Here is a 9,598-nt window from a genome sequence, read left to right as displayed (position 1 = left end):
CCGACCTCTCCGCCCCCACCCCTTCTCCAGCCTATCACCCTCACCTCCTTCCACCTATCGTATTCCCAGCGCCCCTCCCTCAAATTCCCTCCCCCCCTACCTTTTATCTCAGCCCACCTGGCACACCAGCCTCATTCCTGAAGAAGGGCTTATGCCCGAAATGTCGATTTTCCTGCTCCTCGGATGCTGTCTGGCCTGCTATGTTTTTCCAGCACCACATTTTTCAACTCTGGTCTCCAGCATCTGCAGTCCTCACTTTCTCCTAGGTAATGTAGTAATGTCAGCAACAAAAGTGAACAGGCAGAAGCTCCCTGAACAGTCTGAGAAACCCAACTTCTGAATTGGCACAAGACTTTGCAATTGATTGGTAAATGTTTTTCCAGCGTTGCTTGTGAGCCAAATGGAGCACAAGAAGTGGGCACCACTGGTTGGGCGATCCTTTATTGCCCATCGCTAATTACCCTTGACACAGTGGTGGTGAGCTGTTGTCGTGAAATTCTGCACTGGAGGTGCACTGTAAGTACCACTAGGGAGACAGTTCCAAGATTTTGATCCAATGACAGTGAAGGAACAGCAGCATAATTCCAAGTCAGGATCGTAAGTAGCTTGGAGGGGAACTTGCAAGTGGTGGTGTTCCCATGTATCTGATGCCCTTTCTCCTTCTAGAAGTGAATGGTTGTTGTATTGGAAGGTGCTGTCTAAGGATCTTATAGTTAGTACGCACTCCTGCTACAGTGCATCAGCAATGGAGGGAGTGGATGCTTGTAGGTGTGGCGCCAATCAAATGGACTATTTTGTCCTGGATGATGCCAAGCTTCTTGAGTGTTGTTGGAGCTGCCCCCATCCAGGCTAGTGACTTGTGCCTTGTGGATGGTGAACAGGCTTTAGTGAATAAGGAAATGAGTTAGTCACTGCAAAATTCCTAGCTTTGACCTGCTCTTGTTTCTGAAGTATTTGTATGACTAGTCCAGTTCAGTTTCTGGTCAATGGTAACCCCATTGATCATGGTTGATAATGAGCGATTCAGTGATGATAACATCAATGAATGTCAAGAAGCAAATGTTAGATGCTCTTTTGTCACAAGATAGTCATTGTTTCTAACTTGTGTGGTACAAATACTATTTGCCAGTATTGGCATAAATCAGGTATTACCTAGGTTTTAATGCAATTGAACATGGACTGCTTCAGTATCTGAGGGATTGTGAATGGTTCTGGACATTGTGCAATTATCAGTGAACTTATGACCTTACAGTGCCATCTTAAATACAAACGGATCTAGGTGCAGAATCTTAAGTACAAAACAGTAAAATAAAGGAACAATGGTAAAAGTTAAACATTACATGTCATGGTTGGTCCTAGGATTCTACCCCGAGAAACTTCCCTAATTCTGGATCAAGGAGTTTAGGTTCAAGTCCCACCTGATCCAAAGCTATGTCATAACATCTCTGAACAGTTTGATTAAAAATTTCTAAGTTGAGGACCTCTTCCTGTGATGCCAATTTTCATCAACATAATCTTGATGTCAAGGACAGTCATTGTCACCTCACCTCATCAATTTAACCCTTTGTCTATGATTTGACCATGGCATCCCATCCAGACCCACCCATCCCCCACCCAACAGCCCCACCACCGCCCCCCCACCTCCCCCCAACCTACCTACTTGGGAAGTAGATTAAACTAAGGGGAAAAAAAACTAATAAGCAAACTTAAGCTATTTAAATCCAAACCTGCACAAACAATCATTCACAAAGAGAACAAACAGGAGAGAAGAGAGAGTTTTATCAGGAACTTTGTGGGGAGAAAACACAGGTATTAGGGAATAATGTCAACAGATAAGAGCTCAGAGCTTTCCATTCAATTAGTCCACGCTGATCATAATCCCAAACTAGGAGACAGGGAGGTCTGCAGATGCTGGAGATCAGAGTTGAGAGTGTGTTATTCCTGATGAAGGGCTCCGGCCCGAAACGTCGATTTTCCTGCTCCTCGGATGCTGCCTGACCTGCTGTGCTTTTGCAGCAAAACTCTCTCAACCATAACCCCAACCTAAACTGGTCCCATCTACCTGTCCTTTCCACCTTGCCATATCTCTCCAAACATTTCTTATTCATGAACTTATCCAAATGACTTTTGAATGTTGTAACTATACCGACATCCACCACTTCCTCTGGAAGTTCAATCCACACATGAACCACCCTCTGTGTAAAAACGTTGCCCCTTATGTCTTTTTTCAATCATTCTCCTTTCACCTTAAAAATATGCCCCCTAGTCTTGAAATCCCCCACCCTAGGGAGAAACACCTGGCATTCACCTTATCTATGCCCCTTATTATTTTATAAACCTCTCCCCTCAACTTCCTACACTCCAGTGAAAAAATTCCCAGTCTATCCAGCCTCTCCTTGCAATTCAAACCCTCTATTCCTGGCAACATCCTGGCAAATCTCTTCCGAACCCTCTTCAGGTCAATCATATCCTGTCTAACACATGGAGATGTCTCTTGTTGTGTTCAGCAGAATCTCCACCTCGGGGCTAGAAACTCTGGATTCCAGCCCCACCTTGGGACTTGATGATTGCAGAAGGTGCATTTTAAGGTGGTCAAACAGGTTTCAATTCGTAGATCTTCCAATATACCTATGGCAGGTGGTTGGAGTGGGGAGGTTTCCCGATCAGTCCCAGGGTAGCTGAACCACGACATCCTGCCTACATTAAAAGACTCCACGCTCAGGATGTTACCATGAGCAAATGTTGTTTTCCTGTCAATGGGTGGCCAGAGGGAGAGTCAGATCATTTCGAAGTGAGTAAAGGCTTTTTTGAGCTTTCAGCCCTCTTGAACATTTAACGTTTTAGAGCAAAGCTGTTAAAACCCTTTTAGGCCAATGTTTCTACAGTGATCAGAGTTCATTATTTTAGTTTTGCAAATTAAACCATGGCTTGCGAACAGTTATTATCTTGCCAACATGTTTTGCAGCCTGTATGAAACAACAGGTAGGAATGATATGCACAGCATGATTATATGCTTTGCTTGAAATATCCCTTGTTTTTATCTCGCTTCTGCTTCTGCTTTCTATTATTCGTCGCAAATGTAACTTAGTCTGCTCTGTTTGGAGCATCTTTTTGTGACTATGACTAACATTCATTGGTGCCAAGGTTAGGAACATAGGGACTAATTTAATAACACGCTGCTGGGCTGGATTGAATGTTGAGTTGAAGTTACAGTGCTTTTCTCAATCCTTAAAGTCAGCTGACTAGCTCAAACAGCATCGTGGACATTATAATGGAAACATCTTTGCACTGAGATGGATAATTTATTAGAAGAATGAACAGGCTACATAGATTAAAAAATTTGTCTCATGTTTAACTGTTTGAATGATGCGCTGCTCCTCAGCAGAAGTTGCCTGTTTCAGTAACAAAATAAGGCGAAAATGGGGACTGCAGATACTGGAGATCAGAGTCAAGGTTAGAGCACTGCTGGAAAAGCACAGCGGGGTCAGGCAGCATCCAAGGAGCAGGAAAATCAACATTTCGGGCAAAAGCCCTTCCTATAATGGTAACAAAATAAGTTGTGGCAAATCCCAAATGATGCACTCGGTATAGGTTTTTTTTAAATGAAACTGCTATCATTCTATTTACAGGACCACTGATGGAATCATAATTACTTAAGATGTGGAGCATAAAGTCCAAGATTAATGATTAGAATCGAAATTTGTTATCTTGTGTACTTTTACATGAAAAGTTATGATGACTTTGTATAGGAGATTGGTTAGACCTTAGCTGGACTATTGTGTAAAGTATTGGGCACTGGAGTAATGTGTTTACATTGGAGAGGTTGAGGAAGAGGTTGGATTGAATGCTTACAGAGGTGAGAAACTTCAGTTTTGCGGAAAGATTGGAAACATTGGGATTGCCCTCCTTGGAGAGAAGAAGGCAATCCGACAGATGGTTTTCAAAATCTTGAGGGATCTGAATGGGAAAAAAAAACTGTTCTTGCTTATAAACAAATTGAGACCCAAAGGGCAAGCTGATTTGCAAAAGAAGCAAATGCGAAAATACAAAATGAGAGAAAAAAAACACGAGTTAGGATATGATGGGCATTACCTGGAAATGTTAGATTAGATTAGATTCCCTACAGTGTGGTAACAGGCCCTTCGGCCCAACAAGTCCACACCGACCCTCCGAAGAGCAAACCATCCAGACCCATTCCCCTCTGACTAATGCACCTAACACTACAGGCGATTTAGCATGGCCAATTCACCTGACCTGCACATCTTTGGACTGTGGGAGGAAACCGGAGCACCCGGAGGAAACCCACGCAGACACAGTCAGTCGCTCAAGGCTGGAATCGAACCTGGGTCCCTGGTGCTGTGAGGCAGCAGTGTTAGCCACCGAACCACCCCTTGCAGAGGCAGCTTCAATTGAACCTTTCACGAGAGACCTGTATGATTATTTAAACAGAAACATTGTGCAGTGAGCCATTGCAGATACATTTCACCATTTGGCTTCCTTCTTCATTGAAATAACTCCATGATTTTGTACTCCCTGACAACATTTATATAAAGTTACTGATTTTATTGTGGTACTTCTGGCAATATCACCTTCAGAGCAGAGCTGAGGTGTAAATATAATAAGCATTTTTTAAAGCAAAGCTTTAAAGCAGAGCTTTAAGTTAAGGGGTGGTAGGTATAGGACAGATGTTAGGGGTAGATTCTTTACTCAGCGAGTCGTGAGTTCATGGAATGCCTGCCAGTAGCAGTGGTGGACTCTCCCTCTTTATGGGCATTTAAACAGGCATTGGATAGGCATATGGAGGATAGTGGGCGAGTGTAGGTTAGGTGGGCTTGGATTGGCGCAACATCGAGGGCCAAAGGGCCTGTACTGTGTTGTATTTTTCTATGTTCTATGTTCTATAAGTAAAGAATACCACAGATCATATTGCATTAAGTTAATTATGTCTCCAAGCCTTTCTCACATTGAACTGCCATGAATATTTTACCAACTGATTATTCAGAACACTGTCCTGAAGAGCAGATTAAATTATATTTAATCATTGCTTCTCCTAATGTACCTGCTGTTGTGTTTCTCTAAATGGTGTACAGTGCATGTCAAATTGTGCAAAATACTTGCAGTATTCAGTCTCGCCTCGAGCTCTGAGAATTGTCGGTTCTTTTAGCCAAGCAAGTATAGGTACTCCTTACAGAAAATTGATGCATATAGAGGTAACATTTCCTTCCTTATCTGAATCATGCCAAAGTAAAATACTTCATAGAAACTAAGAACATTTGCATCGTCAACCACCATTCAATATGATTGACATTGATCTGTATCTTAACTCCACCCAATCAACTTGACTCCTTTTTTTTCCTGTTGTTTTGAATATAAGAGCCAGGAGCAGGAGTAGGCCGTCTGGCCCTTTGAGCCTGCCCCACCATTCAATAAGATCATGGCTGATCTTTTCATGGACCCGACTCCATTTACCTCCCAGCTCACCACAACCTTTAATTCCTTTACTATTCAAAAATCTACCTATCTTTGCCTTCAAAACACTCAGTGAGATAGCCCCAGCTGCTTCACTGGGCAGAGAATTCCACAGATTCACAACCCTTTGCGCGAAGCAGTTCCTCCTCAACTCAGTCCGAAATCTGCTGCCCTGCATTTTGAGGCTATGCCCCCTAGTTCTGGTTTCACCCGTCAGCGGAAACAATTTCCCTCCTTTACTAATCCCTCATAGTTTTATATGATTCTATATGTTCACCCCGATTCTTCTAAATTCCAATTGTCCCATTCTGATCAATCTCTCCTCATAAACCAAACCTCCCAAATCTGGAATCAACTCAGTGAACTCCTTCTGTGGCACCTTATTACCATCCCTTACCCATGGGCCTGAAGGGCATGGTTTGAGTCCCACCCCAGGAATTGTTAGGCATGGAGTGATCGTTTGGGATGTAACCGAAAAGGTTAACAATCAATTCAATCTTTCATCCGATTATGGTAGTGATCGCGGCCAGTCTTTCTGGGTAGAGTAATCATAGATTGCAGAAGATTGGAGCAGGAGGAGGCCATTCGGCCCTTCGAGTCTGCTCTGCCATTCATCACGATCATGGCTGATTGTCCAACTCATTAGCCTAATCCTGCTTTCTCTGGCAGGCCACCGCATAATTTCCCCAAGATCATGGATCAGTCGACGGGAAAGCTGTAGCTTAATTTCTGGAAACATAGATGGGAGAAAAAACTGAATCGTGACCACATTAATGAATAGTGGGCATTCATTAATTGTCCTGAGTTGGTGAAAGATGCACAATAAAACATTCTCATTCTTTTTTATCGCTTCTCCATGTCAACACTTTCCAAACTGCAAAAAAAATTAATCAATGTCGTCAATGAATTGCTTCATTATTTCTGTAGGATAAAATTTCTCAAGTCCTGGTTAGGTCCCAGATAAGAATGTAACATCGGGTCTGATGATTATAATTTAGGAAGAGTGTGAGGATCTTTGAAGAGTGTTGCAGTGTAGATTGGTTCCAGGGAGGAACTGTTTTATCTACAAGGTTAGATTGGAGAAACTGGGGTTGTTGCTCTTGAAGCGAAGGAGATTGAGGAGAAAATTGATGGAGATAGATAGAATATGGCACTATTACCTGATGCAACAAGAACTAAAGAATATATAAGTGCTGGCCTGGACACCTCCCCTGAAGAAATATAAGAAACGAACTCGGGCACACAAATGCTGAGAGAAACAATGGTCTACTGCTATTATTAGTGGCCTGCTAATCCAGAGATTGAGGTGATGTTTTGGGGTTCAAATCCTGCCATGGCAGGTGGTACACTCTGAATTCAATTCAAAAATAAAAGTCTGGAATTTTGTTTAATGATGACCACCAATTGGTTGATGGGAAAATCCCATCTGGCTCCCCAACATCCTTGAGGGTAGGAAACTGCTATCCTTATTTACATGTGACACCAGACCCGACAGCAATGTGATTGACTTTGAACTGCTCTCTGATTAGGGACGGGCAATAAATGCTGGCCTTTACAGTAACACCCACAACACATAAGTGAATTAAACATAAACACAGAGAGAGATGCCAGAGAGCCAGTATCTGGTCCATGGGCTCCTTCTTTAGAGTTATGATTCTGTCAAGAAAATCTGTTTTCTGACCTTTTCTCCCACCTGTGCTGCTGCTTTTAAGCATCTGCAGAGTTGAGTGGTGGGAGGTAATCTGCTGAAGTAGGTCACCCATCTGTTTTCCAGCTCAACTGATCTAATTCTTATTGCAATCAATAGAATGGGATAACAGAACAATGGAGCACTGAAGGAGTTGCAATGCAAAACTCCCTGTGTCTATTTTATTTTTGTTTTTCTTTCTTCTCCCTAAAAACAATAACTTCCTTTGCTTATTTATTGAACTGTATTTATCATATAGCTACTTCTAATTCAAACCCAGCTTCTCCAGGATTTTTGTGGAGCCTCTAATTTGGAGAAATACAGATATTATTCCCTCTGCACCAATGTCGACATTATTCATGCACAGAGTATGACAAACAAAAGGTTTCGGGGGCCATGCGAATACTTTTCGTCCTTCCGACCTATCACCTTTATCCTTAACCTTCTTCCGTAACCCAGGCGCCCCTCCCAATCTGTGCTTTCAATAACATGGACTTCTGTCCTCACCAGCCTCTGACATCACTCCCTATCAATTCCATCCATTTAACTCCTTCCTTGCTCAACAATTTTTTTCTACATAATTAATTAATTAAAACTCAAGCACGATGGTTGTGTCTCGTTAGCCCTTACTTCCTCTTGTGGTGCTGATAGCCCCGGTTTTCTTGTCCTGTGTAAAGTACGGAGGTGCAGGCAATTCTGCTGGAACACGTCTTTGGTGAACGTGAAGTGGTCGTAATGCCGTTTCGAAAGTGTGAATTTTTAAACCGTGTGTTGGCTGTAACGCGATTAGTTTGCCAGCACTTTTAAGTGTTGTTTGTATTGTGCAATTTTTGTACAGCGCGGGGTCTCACAGGAGCACAGCTATTGCATTCTGGAAGATCAGCCGAGACAGGAGAGCAATGCAAAGGGTCCAACATCTCCACAAAAGGCATTGCCTCAGGTACAAACACACCTCGGGACATAATGTTTAGGTGCAACACAGTAAACGTGAGAAACAATGTTTAAACAGGTTAGGCATTATACACATTTATAGGTTAAGTAGAAAATAAGGAAATAAGGAAAGTTAGCATCAAAATATGAACTAGAAAAATAAAGGAATAAAGTTCAAAGTTCGAGTGTGTTTGATGAGGGCTTGGTGCGGCCCCAAGGTGCGCAGCTCGCTATCCTGGAGATCTCAGCTGCTTGCCCTCACTAACACTCACTCTTCCCATAGTCAGTCGTAGTTCCATCACCACTGCAGATGCTGCTGCGTCTGATCCCCTCCTGCTCCCTCTGATCCCCTCCTGCTCCCTCTGATCCCCTCCTGCTCCCTCTGATCTCCTCCTGCTCCCTCTGATCCCCATCTGCTCTCTCTGATCCCCTCCTGCTCCCTCTGATCTCCTCCTGTTCCCCCTGATCTCCTCCTGCTCCCTCTGATCTCCTCCAGCTCTCTATGATCTCCTCCTGCTCCCTATGATCTCCTCCTTCTCCCTCTGATCTCCTCCTGCTCCCTCTGATCTCCTCCTGCTCTCTCTGATCTCCTCCTGCTCCCTCTGATCTCCTCCTGCTCCCTATGATCTCCTCCTTCTCCCTCTGATCCCCTCCTGCTCCCTCTGATCCCCTCCTGCTCCCCCGATCTCCTCCTGCTACCTATGATCGCCTCCTGCTCTCTCTGATCTCCTCCTTCTCTCTCTGATCCCCTCCTGCTCCCTCTGATCCCCTCCTGTTCTCTCTGATCTCCTCCTGCTCCCCCTGATCTCCTCCTGCTCCCTCTGATCCCCTCCTGCTCCCTCTGATCCCCTCCTGCTCCATCTGATCTCCTCCTGCTCCTTCTGATACCCTACTGCTCCCTCTGATCACCTCCTGCTCCCTCTGATCTCCTCCTGCTCCCTCTGATCCCCATCTGCTCCCTCTGATCTCCTCCTGCTCCCCCTGATCTCCTCCTGCTCCCTCTGATCACCTCCTTCTCTGTCTGATCCCCTCCTGCTCCCTCTGATCTCCTCCTGCTCCATCTGATCCCCTCCTGCTCCCTCTGATCCCCCTCTGCTACCTCTGATCCCCTCCTGCTCCCTCTGATCCCCTCCTGCTCCCTCTGATCTCCTCCTGCTCCCTCGGATCACCTCCTGCTACCTCTGATCTCCTCCTGCTCTCTCTGATCCCCTCCTGCTCTCTCTGATCCCCTCCTGCTCCGTCTGATCCCCTCCTGATCCCTCTGATCTCCTCCTGCTCTCCCTGACCCCTCCTGCTCCCTCTGATCTCCTCCTGCACCCTCTGATCTCCTCCTGCTCCCGCTGATCTCCTCCTGCTCCCTCTGATCCCCTCCTGCTCCCTCTGATCCCCTCCTGCTCCATCTGATCTCCTCCTGCTCCCTCTGATACCCTACTGCTCCCTCTGATCCCCTCCTGCTCCCTCTGATCTCCTCCTGCTCCCTCTGTTCCCAATTTGCTCCCTCTGATCTCCTCC

The sequence above is a fragment of the Chiloscyllium plagiosum genome, chromosome 19 (assembly GCF_004010195.1).
Source record: "Chiloscyllium plagiosum isolate BGI_BamShark_2017 chromosome 19, ASM401019v2, whole genome shotgun sequence".
Taxonomy (NCBI): Eukaryota; Metazoa; Chordata; class Chondrichthyes; order Orectolobiformes; family Hemiscylliidae; genus Chiloscyllium; species Chiloscyllium plagiosum.
Note: the sequence above shows the minus strand (reverse complement) of the source record.